Source organism: Vulpes vulpes, chromosome 8, assembly GCF_048418805.1.
Source record: "Vulpes vulpes isolate BD-2025 chromosome 8, VulVul3, whole genome shotgun sequence".
Classification (NCBI taxonomy): Eukaryota; Metazoa; Chordata; class Mammalia; order Carnivora; family Canidae; genus Vulpes; species Vulpes vulpes.
Window position 1 is genome coordinate 75,873,622 of NC_132787.1, and position 15,119 is coordinate 75,888,740.

The 15,119-nt window shown below is 44.9% G+C and overlaps 1 long non-coding RNA gene across 2 annotated transcripts in view; it reads left to right on the top strand.

The window, feature by feature from the left end:
- LOC140599998 (uncharacterized) overlaps positions 1-15,119 on the top strand; it is a 151,494-nt gene that overhangs the window by 54,071 nt on the left and 82,304 nt on the right. For both annotated transcript variants that reach the window (XR_012003138.1, XR_012003139.1), the window contains exon 2: positions 9,779-9,900. This is a non-coding gene — a long non-coding RNA (uncharacterized lncRNA). The remainder of the gene's footprint in view (positions 1-9,778; positions 9,901-15,119) is intronic.

A 15,119-nucleotide genomic window follows, 5' to 3' on the forward strand; every position in this document is an offset into this window, starting at 1 on the left:
GAGAGACACTTATTTCTAGGTCAAGAATTCTGAGTTACCAGGCTTCTCTCATCCTTGTCTATGTAGCTTTTTCTTTTTCTTCTTCTTCTTCTTCTTTTCCCCAGTTGCAGTTATTTCTAGACTCTGGAAAACTATTACTTACTTTTTAAAAAAATTAAAAGCCTGGTCTTCTAATTTTACAGCTGAACCTTCCCTAACCCTTAAAGCCAGGTTGCTTTACCAAAGTGTCTTCATTTCATACATGATAGATGGCTTCAAATAAAAGGTATATCTAGTAAATGGGGGTGGGGGGGGGTAATGATTTCACTTCCACTTGGGAATGCCTCTGAAGATCATAAGGGTGTTTTAAAATCTTGCTGTTAACAAATGCATTTTGTGAAAAGCAAAAAAAGGAAGAACAGGTTAGCTGATTGCCTGTGCAGTAATTAGGCTGCAAACTATTTTTAATATGGAAGAGTTCACATTTTGATTTATCCACTTGCAAAAACAAAGTGGGGGATTTCTTTCTTTAATGCTGTGATTGTTTCTCCAATGAAAGCTTCTATACGGTGCCCCTCCGCTCTTCAGAAATTCCCGGGTTGCAGAGAGAGTCGAGGGCGAACCTGAATCTGTTCCGTGAGCTCGGCCTTTTTAGTTGTGGTAAAAACAGAGTCAAAATGACAGCCGTCATGAAGAAAGTGCTTCAGGACCATGTCATGTTTCACTCTTTCCAGATGACTAAAATCGCCATCATTTCCCAGGTCTGACATCGGGGGCAGGGGATGCGTGTGGTTTAAAGAGAGTGGGCAAGTATTAGCTAAGGTCAGACTCTTCCTGCCTGTGAGCATTCGATGATGCTGGCTGAGGGTAAGGGCAGAGATTCTAGGGTAAATTCCTCAGACAGAAAAATCTCTTAAGGTCACAGATTCAGGTGCTGGCCCCAGCCTTCTCATTCCCTGTCCCAATTAAATTGTCGTGTTCCCTCAAGGGATCTTGGTTTGTTTGTTCTTAAATGCTCTCGTCTTGCCTCAGTCAGGCTATTTGCTTTAAAGCACCAAGCGCTGAAAGACTTGGAACAGAAAAACATAAAGTGTCAAGTCTGAATCACATGTTTTAGGTCTGGAGTGAAGCGACGTAACCCCTGACCTTGCCAGAAGATATTATTACCCTGATCCTGTCCTGGGTTCAAGCTCCCCAAAAGCAATGCCTGCCTCTCACCAAGAAGCTTATTGTAAAGGGTCCACAAATGTGTCCAGTGATTTAAAATTCCTCATGCTAAACTTTTGCCAGCCAGGGTATAGTCTCAGTGTCCTTCTGAGTTTTGTGATTTCTTCTTTTTAGTTCTTTTTACTGTTTATTTGTTGGTCGATGATTTAGGAAGAAATCCACTTTCAGAAGAAATAATGACTTGCTTTCTGCTGTGGGTGTTTCCTTTCTTTACTACTTAAAGAATTTTCAAGTTTGAAGAGATTGTGAGAATACAAATTGGTGCAAAGAAGGTGGAGAAAAAGAGTGAACTAACTTTTCAGTTGTTTGAAATGAGGGGGATCCGGGGCTCAATCTACTGGTGTTTTTCCAATGGTGTCTCAATTTAATTAGCCAAAGCACTGAGTAGCATTTCTTTCTAATATAGATGTTACAAACAGCTTAGCTTTTTCTAAATATAAATAGCCAGGACTAATGCTCTCAGGATTGCCTGAAAAAATTTAGAAATGTCTGCAGGCTGTTGTGAACAGTTCTGTCTCTTTATGGAGAGTTGTTTGGGCTTTTTAGAAACTCATTAATTTGATTGTAAGCGTCTGAGTGTTATCAGGAAAAGAAGCTTTAGAAAATGGTTTCAGAATGTGTCATTTTCTCCTTGGTTTAATCTGAGATGGTGTGTGGGCATGCTGGTATTTTAAAAGGCTAAAAATGGTGTACATATTGCTGTGCCTTCAAATACGAGGTAGGATTGCAAACAGAAGTTTTCTTCAGTCTTCTCTCTGACATTCTGCTTTTCTTCCAAGTAGTGATTCTCGAATTTTTAGCAAGGGTTCTTTCATTCTTTTTTCATTTTCAATTTGTTGTTGTAAATTAGCAAAAACAAAATTTAAAAAGCCAAGTCAGTTTTCTATTATTTTGATTTCAATATTTAATGTTTCATAAAATTAAAACCCTATGTTTTCATTTTAACTAGTTTCACTATTTTTTTTATGAAATGATTTGTGGTATAAGACTGCCATTTGGTTTCAATATTAATATATAAGATGAACTACGTGGGCGTCATTTATTTTCAGTAGTAAATAACTGCTTAACCGATTATTTTACCTTAGCAAAATTCAATCGATTCCTTTAGGATTTTGCTCTGCATATTCAGACAATATTTGATGTGTGTGTGTGTAAAGTAAAAATGACATGTTGCCTCATTAAAAGCAAGTTTATGGTGTAATGGTGATCAGAATTGGGGAATGTCATGTAGTTGGTTTCAAAATCCAATCAGTGGGTTAATCATTAATTATTCTTTTTTTCCAGGAAAGTCTTATTTGGTTGTTTCAAATTTGGATTTACTAGAATTCTTTTTTTTTTTTTTAATCTTTTATGTGTGTGTCATTTTAACCTTAAAAGGGGTTAATTTAGCAAGAATAGATACCTTTTCTGTTTGTATTGTGGCTTGTTCAATTTCTCATAAACTGTATTTGGTAGCTCAAATGTTGAAAGCAGTTTGGGAACAAAATGTCTGCTTAAACCATGACAAAATTGGCCACAATTTGCCGATTGGGCTGATAACAAAAGCCAGCAACACAAAATAGGTAGAAAAACAGTTTGTTCGGTGATGTGAGACCACTGAAGGTCTTTTTGCATGTTATTTTTTTTTTTTTCATTCTGATGTTTATGTTGTGCTGGAAGTATGTGAAGAGAAGTTTTTGCTCACCCATAGATTTTGATTTAACCATTTCATCTAGTGAATTTCTTTTAAAACCTCAGAAAACAAAGCTTGCTCACCTGGCATCTGAGACACACATCTGAATTGAAATCCAGCTTTTGCCCCTAAACCCCATGTCTCATCCAGGCTCCACCTGGTCATAAATGTCTCAAAGCTGAGAATTTGATCTTTGAAGGCAGCACTTAAATGGCATTGTTTCAGGCCTGCAACATTAAATGGTGAGGCTCTTATTCCTTTTTTTTTTTTTTTGCAAGAGTCAAACAAAAATCACTGTTTGTAATTTAAAAAAAGCTCTCTACCCGAGCATGCAGTTGAGAAAAATTTCAGCCATCAGTTGGACACACAGACTCTCAAATTATCTTCTCAGACTGTACAGAAATGTTAATGTTTGACACGAGACAATACATTTTTTCAAGTGATAAAAGGAGACAGCAGTACAGTCTCTGATCTCCGTTGTTTTGACTTCTGCCTCGACTGTGTGTGTGTGTGGTGGGGGGGTGGTCTTATTTTTTTGTCTTAAAAATCAGATACTCCTGGGCAATAATTAGGATGAGGTTTATGTTTCTACTTATCTAATCTTTGTTTTCACAAATAAATACAAATAACTCAAACTGAAACTTGATGGCTTTGGTGATAATAAAATAGCAGCCACGGGGAAATTTTCTTCATTTTAATGTTCTTTCACAACCCACATTCAGTTTCGGTAGGAAAATTATTAACCTTTCAACAGCCTGCTAAGACATGGGTTCCTAATACACTCTTGAGGATGATTTGCAGGTTTTGGTTCTATTTTGAGATTTTTGTTGTACAGTTTTTTCTTTTTCTTTCTTTCTGTCTTTCTTTTTCTTTTCTTTCTTTCTTCTTCTTCTTCTTTTTTTTTTTTTTTTAAGACCAAGGGCTTTCTTTGACAGCGATAGCAATGACTTGAAATCCTCTTGATTGATATCTTTTCAACGCGTGCATATTTTACAGTGTTTGTATTTATTTTTGATCACGGGGAGGGAGGGCTCCTATTTCCTGTTCTCCTACTGTCTGGTGCTGTGAAAGAGGAAATGTTCTTTAGTGTCACTGGTTTTCCTCCTTCTGATCCTTGAGTGGATACTGTGAGTCCCATACCCCTCTTTTTAAAAATCCACTTGAGCTACGTTTCGGCGAGGGCCGGTGACTCTGGGTTAAGCATCTGGCCTGCCTCCTGCTGCCTGTCTTGGAGTGGCCTCGTGTCAGTGTCCATGGAACCAAAGCAGGTCAGGCCTGTTTGGGCTTGCGGTCCAGAAGGGCTGCACGGCCGCGGGCCGGCTTGTAGGGCCCGGCGTGGGGGCGCCTCTCTAGCTGGCTGCTGCCAGGCTTGCACCTTGGGAGGGGGCGTGCGGGGAGTTGATCGTGACCTGGCAACTCCTGTGTCTTCACCTGAAACACACAGGAGGGCAGAGCGTGGGACAGAAGAGGCAGCCGGTGCGTGGGACAATCTCGAATGGCAGTTTCCATTTTAGGTGTCTCCTCCAAGTCTGGCTGGCGTGGCCACACCTGCAGAGAGGGCCCTGAATGGGACGTGGTCCCACCGCATGCCCTGCCCTGCGTCTGGCGAGGCTGTGCCTCGGCGTGACTCATAGTCCCTTTCTTTACTCTGCCGCCTCCAGCCTTGTAAGTCCTCGCCTCCCCCTCCCCGGGGTCCCCCCTGCTCTTTCCCACCGCCCCTACTACGGGGACAGTGGAAACTGAGGAATGTCGTGGTATCTGTGTGCACCTCCATCTCTGCCACTTTCAGTGTCGTAGCCTGGGTTTGTCTTCCTCCTCCTCCTCCTCTTTCTTCTTCTTTTCTTACTTCCTGTATGAGGTTAGTTTTTTTTTAAATAATAAACCTTTTTAATGTTTTTTTGGGGGGAAGGGTAGCTGGTTGTATGTTGCCGCCTACCTGTCCGCCCGTGGGCCTGGTGCAGGTGCCCACCACCAGCGTGTTGTCAGCGTGAGCAGAGCTCGGAAGCACAGGGGGCTTTGCCCCCACTTCTCCTTCCAGGATGGTGGTGAGGAGGGTCAAGCTGGTGAAAACAGCTCCTACTCTTTTATTGGGGAGAAATGCCACCAGATGTCAGGGCAGGTCAGGGAGCGGGCAGGTTGGCTGGAAGAGAAAAGGATGAGCTGGGGGAGTGACTCAAGCCAATTTAGTATCCCACAGTGCTCAGCCCATGCTGTGCAGATGAGCAGCATCCAGAAAAAGAGATTAAGGGACCCATCATGTCAACATTTCTCCCCAAGTCACCCCAAGAACTTGTTGAAAGTCTCAGATGGCCTCTGCTGGCTCTTTCCTGCCACTGTGGGGACCTCAGGAGAGAACCATCTGGTAAGGGACTTGCAAACAGTTAACTAAACAGAGAACATCAGTATGTGGTCAACCTGTGGTGACCCACAGTCACCAGGGACCAAGCCCATGGCCCCATGTCCAAGAGCTTCACTGGGTCTTCTGAACTTCAGTCACCACTGGTGATTCTTGGGTGTGCACCTGACCCACCTGGGCGCTTATGAAAACAGACATCCCTGGGTGCCACGGCCAGCGTTTCCAGTCTAGAAGATCTGGGAAAGGGCCTGGGAATTTGTATTTCTGACACATTCTCATGTGATGTGATGCTGCTGGCTCAGAGGCCAGTGTTGAAAAGCCCTGGTGAGGGCCATAAGCCATGGGTGATTGCAATACCTAAAGGGCCACGTCTGATGGAACGTGTTGGTTGCATCCATCTTCCCTCTAGTACCTGGTGCCTTCATGTGCCCTGCACAGCTGAGCCATAGCGGGAAATCCAGCCCTTCAGAACTTTGCATCCCTCGGTAACTAAACAACTTTACCTGTAATTTGGAGCTTTCACAGTGCTAACCGGACTATAGGTCTGCTAAAAGTGTTTTGAGGTTTAATTCTTTGAAAAGTGGGTTTTATGTTAAGGCTAGAGAAAGTGGCCAGGGTGAGGGGGCGATGGCCTGACTGCCACAGGCAATAATCCAGTGAGGGCCATCCTTGGGTTGCCCACTCTGGTCTCTCTTCCCACCTTTGGTATGAGTTGGGGGGAGATGTTTAATAGGCACCTCTCTGTACCAGAAGGTGGACAAACTCCCAGGATCCACAGGGGGACAAGGTATGTGAATCACCTGTGAGCTCCTGTTCCTCTCAGAAGAGGGCCAGAACATCTTGATCAGGATGCTAGGTGGGAATCCGGGTGCCACTGTTTACCAACTAGTTGTGGTGCCCTCCCTGGCCTTCCAGGTGGGAGGGATGAGCCTCATGGCACCAACCTGAGAGGCCAATGTCATGCCAAAGGGAGAGAGCACTTCTGGGATGGTGTCTGGCATATGGAATGTGCTTGATAAGTGATGGCCAAGAGAATTTGGGTGTGTTCTGGGGCCGCCCTGGGATAGGCTCATGCTCTGCTGCAGGGGTTTTGAAGGACACAGAGTGTTTCTGAACCACATGTAGGTCTGTAATGATGTGTGGAACACTTTGCGAAAACTGCTGCTCAAGGGAGATCCCCTCAGGAAAGGCTCTAAGTCTGCTCAGAGTTACGAGACTTTAGCTTGAGAAATGGGAGCCCCCCTCAGAAACAAGGGAAGGGGGGCCCCTCAAGAGTAGATTTCTCTCTCCTCTGCCCTGATACGTCTGGCAGCATAGGACCCTAATAATTTACACAAGGGACCCATATCACTTATCTCTGAAATTAGTCTGTGATAAGCAACGAACGTTTCCTGACTGTGCCCTCTCAGTTTTAACTTCTTAAAAAATAAAAACAGTGGGCTTCTGAGAGCTGGACACCTTGGTGCTGTTGAGTACATCCTATCCTCCTGGGTAGCTGTTTCGAAATCTTAAAAAGTTGGCTCCCAACACTGTCAGAATCCACCGTGAGTCAGCATGAACAGGATGTGAGTGCCTGGCTTGTCATTTTCCCAAGCGTTGAAAAGACTTCAGTGTAGAATAATGCGTTTTACACATTGGTGACTGGGGGCACTGGTCTGGCCTTTCAGCAGTGAGGGATTGGCAGTGCCGTGAATGTTACAGCCAGTTGAAGTCTATGGCTTTGCTTCCCCAGCCCTGTGCCCTCATACTTACTGCCTGGGAAAGAGGCCTGGGTGAAGCCATCCAGGGAACCATCCAGTCTGGGAGTGGGTGTCTGAGCTACTGTTTTGTCACTCCTTCTCAGTTTCCCATGTCTAGAGCTGTTCCTCTGCCATTAGGAGCAGAAAGGGCAAGGTTTGGGAGCTAGCTCAGGGAACATCCAGAAAATCAAGTCCCTGATGAGGGCTTGTATTTGCGGTGTGATGTGTCTGACCCTGAGGCCATCCTTTGGATCTGAGGGAGAGGGAAGTTGTGTACACAATGGGGAGAACTAATTGGGGCCCCTTGCATATTAGAGATAGGCAGGAATAGTGTAATTCAGCCAAACGGGGAGTAAGAGCAAAGGGGTAACATGTGACCTGAAGCTCCTCTGGGACTGTCCACCACCGGGCTGGCAGTTTCCACCCACTCCCAGTGGATGCCAGCAAACGGGAAGCCAAATGTGTGATTGGCTCTGAATGAGGGACAAATCTTTTAAAGTTCCTGAATGGGTTATCTTAAGTTTTTTCAATGATAGCTAGACAGCCAGGCCAAAATGGAGTCATTATGGATTTTACTTATCCATGCAAAAGCTCCTAAATGAGCTAGCTCAGGTCTTATAGGAGAAGCTGGAATTCAGAATCTAAGTAGGAGGGACCCCAGGTCTCAGTCCCAGCGGTGTCAGCTTCCAGTGTGACCTTAGGAAGATTGCTGAATTCCTTCATGTGGGTGCTTGTACAATGAAGGTTGACCAGATGATCCTTAAGGCCCGGCCATGTCTCACTCTTTGTGATATAGGTCAAGACCTGCGTGGTTGAGTGTTTGTTGCTAACATCTGCCTGGGCTGTTGTACTTTTTTTTTTTAATCCCTCAAAAGTGGGGAATCACTGGAAGAGAGCGCAAGTTCCTTAGCCACCTCTCTATTTCAATGGTGAAACTAAAGGAACCAGGTTTTCCCTTGTACCCATGCCCATCACTGATGCATTTCTTCATTCCTGTTTCTCTTTGCCCACCCAGAGAGGCACCACATAAGACATCTTATGTCCAGTTTCCAGACTTTAAGTCATGTTAGAAAATGCTAGCTCATAGGACACAAATCAGGAAGCTGGTTTTCCCAGCAGACTCATCTGGGCAGCATTCTTCCTAGAATGTTAGATAACCACAGAGCCAAACTTATCACCTCTCAGAAAGCCCGAATGCCACTGGCAAATGGGGCTCCTGAGGAAAAAACTAAGGCTGCAGGGGTTGATGGGAATAAGCTAACTCACTTGTACAGAAGGTTTAGGGGAAAGATATAAGGAAAAACAATACAGAGTCTCAAGAAATAAATACAGACTATCACAACTGCTATGTGAAGTGTTGGGACAGCAGGAACGAAGAGTGGGTAAGAGAAGCTTTGACCTCTGCCACTCAGCAGAACCCCGCTGGCAAAGGCTGCTAGTGTGAAAAGGGTTCTGCTCCAGATATGTTTGGGAAGCACACAATAAATGAATTTCAACAGCTTTCTTTATTTCCTAAATTCTCAGGGTCTTTTGTATGTGCATTGTGAATGAGTCTCTAGGGGGAGGATGGGGTTGTTCCAAAATCATGTGCCCCTTCCTCCCTTTTTACAGAGAATTTTGTGCCATTAACAAAAGTCAGGAAATGGGGAAGGGCTGCTGGTTTTCCTGGTGAACTCAGGGTTGCATCTTGGGCATGTCGCATGTGGAGGGGACAGCAGTACCCACGGGGGCTTTGAGTAGACAGACAGAGCCTGTTCCTTCCCTAACCAGTGATAAATACTACCTGGTCAGAGAAGATGGCTGGAAAGTGTAGGCAGGTGTGAGGTTTGACCTCCCTCCCATGGCATTTCTGTCTCCTGCCTTGTCTTCCACCCCCACATGTCTGAGCCACAAATGTAAGCACAAAGCTGGCTTGTAGGGCCACCATCTTTGGGGGAGGTGACACTGTCTGTATTTCTGAATTGACCCAGACCTCTGCCTGTCTTTGGAATCATCCTTTCACTTGTTTGGGAACTGAGAATAAGCTTCCACAAACAATGTGCTGCTTAGGAGCCACATCGTACTGGTCTCAAGTAGCAAAGTTGTTTTTATTAGAACCATAGTCCTTAGAGCTGTCTGAGCCATGTCAAGGTTTTTGTTTGGCCAGCCACCCTCCCCACTCCTTTATCTCATCACGAGCTGCCCTTCTCTTTTCTTCCCTCCAACTCACTAAGGCTTCTTGGTGGAAGCCCACCTGTTCACGATGCTTCCATGTACCTGGGAGGCTCATGCTCCTGAGATGGGGAAATAATAGGGGAGTGGAAGTTCAACCACCATCCTCCTGGTCCATCCTCATTGGGCTACAATTCTACAATTCTCTCTCACATCCCTTTGGACCATTGGAGACTGGTGCTCGTGCATCACCTGGACAGACATCGGAGTTGTCCTGAAAGTCCTGTGTGACCCTTTAGGGAGACCAACAGAAACAAGTAGGGGGAAAGCCTCAGTGTGTTCCAGCAGTAGACCCTGACCCGGACGGTCAGAACTAACTTCAATTTTCAGTAAACAGGTAGTGGGCTTCTGGGAACATCTGCCTTTTCAGTCTCTTGTGAATTATTTTTAAACGAATGCCCTGCCCCCCTCCCCATTGCCACCCGCAATTTTCGTTGATTATCACTATTTGAATAGATGCTGATAAATTTGATTCCCCAGCTTACTGTGGCATTTATGATCTGTCTTTCCCTTTTCGGTTTCCATGTACTGGAGTGACTGTCTCTCAATGCGGTTGGCAGTGACCTGTGTTTTTCATGCATGTTTTTGTTTCAGAATAACTGGGAGATGAAACAGGAAGCTGTATGACACAGTTGATCGAAAATGACACAGACACAGAAAAATCAGGACTCGGCCCCCTCCAGTGCCTCTACCTGCTGCCCACAGCCGGAGTGCAGGTGAAGGGTTTCCCCTGGGGCCTGATCCTAACTGCTGTGGACTCCAAGGGCCTCCACATTCACGATGATGTGTTTGTGATGTCGTGGTCACAGTCTCGTCTAGCCAGTTTCCTATTGATCTGACCAGTCCCTGTGTGTCTTAATCCCTTTTCCTTCATTAAAAGCAAAACTCAAGAAAAATGAATTGTTTGCTTATTAGCTATACTCGAGCATTAGCTGGAAGAACAACAAATAGCATTTGAGATTAATTTCTATAGCACCACGGGTAAACCCTGCCGTAACCACCCAGATCACGATGACATCTTTAGAAGAGCGTTCAACTTGAATCTCTTATTACTCAGCCTTGTTTGCCCTGCCTTTTTCTTCCACAGCTCTAGAAGACCTCTCTAGAGTCAGTATTGGCCCGTGTGACATTTGAGGAAAACCCTGGAAGACATTTGGAACTCTCTTTTCACTCATATTCTGATCATGGTCTGCAAATGGTGACCCCAAAACCATCACCAACCTTGAGCTTTCTGCTAGAGGCCTCTGTCTTCTCAGCTGCCTCCTCTGCCCCCACCCATCAGTCACCCATTCATTTCTTCATTCCACAAGGTTTCTTTGGGGCATACTGTGTGCCATGTTCTAGAGATAATTTGGATAGGACCAACTCTACCCTGGTCTTCCCAGTGCCTCTAGCCTAATGTTGGGGCTTTGCTCACAAGGTGTAGGGTGGCATCATGCAGTCATCATGGATGTACAGCCTACTCATTTCATGTAGATGCCCTGGTTTCTTCAATTCACCCTTCAAATCTGAGCCTCTGGGATGGCAACCAAACATTCTATAGAATGGGTGTAAATGTCGAAGCATTCCTTCAGTGGAGTACTACCCTCATCCCCAACCCTTAATGGAACAACTCAGTCCTCCTGGGGACCTGGTCAGAGAGGCCATTGGTAGCTGCCTTCATCGCTTTTGTCAGCCTTCACTTTTAAGCTTAGCGGATGTCCACGAATGATTTAAAATGATGGTGTTGTACTGTTTCATGCTTCTCAGAATTAATTTCTCAGTCAACCACGATGATAATCTCAACCCTCTCTAGAGCATGGTACAGTGTGTCCTGCAATGCCTCCTCCTCAGGGAGGCTCTCTCTGACCACCTGTCCTGAGACAACCCCTTACCCCCGCTATTTCTATTTCATGACCCTATTTTATTTTCCTCATGGAACTTGCCAATAGCAACAATTATCCTGTTTGTTCATTTATTAATTAGCTGTGTTCCTCTCACTTGCCTTCCAAATTTCAGCCCTATGGAGGAAAATTCTAGTCGGTCTTATTTCCCAGTCCATCCCAGCACCTAACACTTTACTCAATAGTTACATATTGACTGGATCCATTGCCTTATCACTTCTCATAGTGACACTGTGATGTTGAATAGTCCAGTATCCAAACCAATGTTTGGTGGATGAGGAAATTGTGAGCCCATTTACCTCTGATGATGTGAGGAGGTAAATGGAGTAGTTAAGGTGAGGACACAGGCTCTCTGTCAATATACTACCCAGCAGGAAAGATTGATCATAAACTGTCTGCTGTCTAAATAATCAGATTCTCACCTGAAACCAAGCTTTGACTTGCTAATCAATGTCCTTAAATTAAATTACATTTGCATATGGTCCTGGAAGATTAAAGGCAACCAAGTAGCAGAGAAATGTGTCCTCAATGATGAGTCTGGAGTATGAGACCCTCATCCTCGCTCTGCCATCTTGCTTGGGTGAATCGCCTAACTTCCCTGGATGCTGCTTTCCTCTGCAGAACACCAAGAAGACTGGATGATCCCAAAGATCTCACCCTGCCCTGCGGTTCTTTTCCCTCCTCTCAGCTGGATCTGTTTCTCAGAGTTCTAGAAGAGGAGGAGGTAGTACAGAAATGTGTCATGGGGAAGCAGAGACAAAGCCCCTGAGAGTACATGGAGCATAGGCCCAGTTGTGGGTTTGTGGATGTGCCTCATGGGTTGCTCACATAGACTTAAGTCAGCCCCTTAAGACACATCCCCCTATCCCAGAACCAGGGGATCTTGTCGGGAAGAAGATCTCCTCTCACCTGTGCTTTTGAGCAGAACTAAATTATACCCTCTGCCCATTTATCAGAAATTAACCCACTAAGGGTATTTATGACCTGGAAAAGGTGGAAGTCACAGGCTCAGGGAGAAGCAGAAATAACTCATGTGGTATTTGCAGGATAATTAGTTCACAAGGATAACAAGAGGAACAAGCAAGAATGGAACCCACAGTTCTCGGCGGCTGGGGCAATGGTTCTGAATTCTGGCCAGACGTTAGAATTACCCAGGAATTTTAATAAATCCAATGCCCAGGCACCCCTAGGACCAATAACAACAGAATTTGGGATGCAAGGGCAGACATTAGTATTTTTTTGAGACTCCCCAGGTAATTCTATCATGTAGCCAAGATTAAGAACTGTTGGTCTGGGGTTGTATTGTCCAATATGGTAGCCACTAGCTACACATGTCTCATGAAAACTTAAAACATGGCTGTGTGACTGAGGAACTACATTTTTAATTCCTTTTTACTGTCGTTAAGTTAAATATAGTATCCACACGTGGCTATGGTTGGCATATTGGGCAGCACAGATATAAAACACATGTATCATCACAGAAAGTCTACCAGACAGCTCTGTCTAGGTGAACTCTGGTGCCTGTAACTGCCAAGTGAAATCACACTGAATGCAAGAGAAGTATAAGGTGGTTATCTCAGTAAGTTAATTTGACCAGGGCCTGCGCTCCTGTGTTTGGCCTGCAGTGTATTTTTCATTTACCTTTTGAGCCAGGGATATGCAGTAGCAAGAGTGACATGCTTTCCAAGGACTGCATGGTAGGATCTGAAAGAACTGAAAATACCTACAAAAGTCCAGCACTCTGACCCAAGTCACTTGGCATTCACTCTGGCTATTTACTCGATTTGCATCTTTGCATCCCTAGCCCTGGAAAGGGAACTGTCTGAATGATGATTTAATTACCAGAGTTTAGGACAGTGGGAAGAACTGTCCAGGAAGAACTTTTGGAAAAGCAGATGGCCAAAGGAGGAGTTTGGAATTTTGTGAGTTCACGATTTGAAATGGGCTCATTGGGGCCACTCCGCAAGCTCAGCCAATCTAGGGTTACAGCTGGAGAAACAGAAGCCAAAGCTGAATCATTTTCTGCTTATCACTCACAGGCTGTCAGAGGTTTTTCTTTTTTTGGAGGGAAAGCACCTTACAACAAATAATAATACTATTTTGAATTTCGGAGCTTTCCCTTTTTCAAAGCACTTTACCACCTCTGACTTATTTTGTCCTCACAACAAGGCCATATCAGAAGTAGGGAAAGGATTTTTAGTGCCTGTCTAACACCCCAAGAAAGAGTTCAATATTATGGAAAGAATTAAAAAGTAAAGGTGAAGACTCTCAAGTGTTCTACTTTGTCATCTCTGGTCACATTCAAGTATGTAGCAGCATAGCTAGAATCGAATTTTGGACTCTTCCAGTGAACTGTGTTTTTTCAGAAAAACCTGGGCTTCACCGTTGCTCCTGTCTCGTTTCATTCCTGCCTTCTCACTCTTGTGAGTTGATGCTGTGAGTTCATTTTGTCCTGAGAGGTTTTTGTGATTTGCACATGTGACCAACTTGCCGTCAGTGTCTCTCTCCAAGTTAGTTTTAAAATGGAATGTGGGACAGGACCCCGTTGGTCTCCATGGAAGCAATATCCCTGCTTCCCTCTAAAGGATGTGACTGGAACTGAAGAAGCTATAGATCCCCTCCTGTCACCTTGGAGCCTTCAACCTTCTCTGTGTAGAGCTGCAGAAAATCATTTCAAACCTCACCTGCCAGTGGGGAGAAAACACTGGCTAGTCTGAGCTGAGATCAAGTGGATGGCTTGGCCAGCCTGGTCATCTCTGGCAGTGGGCATGGGAGTAGGCGTAGCAGGACCAACAGCATGCCATGGCCTGACCTCTTTGGGAAAGTCACCCCCGCCACTGTGAATTGTCCCGGTTATACCATCAACTAGCCCAGCTTGTGTATCTTATGTACATAGGATACAATGAGAGGTTTTCAGATGCTTTACTGAAAGCAAGACACACTTTCTGGGGCATTCCCCTAATCGACTGTTCTGGTGAAGCTCGTCAAAACAGGAAATGAGGTTAGCATGGAATGACTTTCTCTTAGAGAACTCGTGTTGCCTCTTAGAGACCACCACTTTCTTCCCAAATGCTTAAGAGCCTTGTCAAATGCCTCTTCTGGGTTTGTTGGGAAATTAGAGTGAGTCTGCTCTTCTGTAGTTTTTAGAACCCATTCCTCTGGAAAATGGTGATGTTATTTCCCGGCCTTCCAGATCCTCTCCCTTTCACGCCAGTATCTCTAAGATGTTTGCAAGTGGCTCTGAAATTAAGGGTGCGCAGACTTCAAGCCCGGCCAAAACCTGGCCCCGTCCACGGTGCCCGGGGTTAGGTGATCACACATGGATGTGAAGTAGCTACCTTCTCAGGCTTCTTGGCCCACATGGTTCCTTTCCATCAGGTGTGCCAGTAAGAGACACGCATCCAGTGGAGATAAAAACTGAGTGAAAGCAATCCACTTTCCTGCCCTGCTCCACGTGTGGGCACCTGGCTCAGGAAGGCACTATAATCAAAACAGCTGGGCCTGGCTTCCTTCACGTGAATCCCCACATTGGGTTCTTTGATTCAGTTTTCAACAGCAGTGAGGGTTTCATAGTCTGGGCAAGCTGCAACATGCTTGTCTCTCTGCTGAGGCTTTCTGACAAATGGTTCTACTCGAGATTTCTGGATCTAAATGTCTTCTTGTCAGTACTGAGATACTTTTGAGTCACTTTTGCTTTTATCCAACAGAAGAGAGTCAACCTGGGGAATGTCTAGCTTTGACTCATGGTGTCCAGGGAGGACCGATGTCACCAAATAATGAGTTTTGGGTCACCCCTTAAAGATCTGCCTATGCCTTATGCTCTCACTTCTGTAATCATGGCTCTGTCTCCCTTTTTACATAACTTAGCAGGACCTCAAAAGCCATTCTGAGTCCTCATGACTGGAAGGGGACTCCTTCAGCCTAGTGTCCCTGCCTCACTTTCCCCAAATCTACAGGTACTGCATTTCCAGTGATATAAGTATATGGGTTAATAAACGTGTCTTTAGAATAATTCCAGCTACCATCTGAGGATTTCATTTGCTTAGGACACA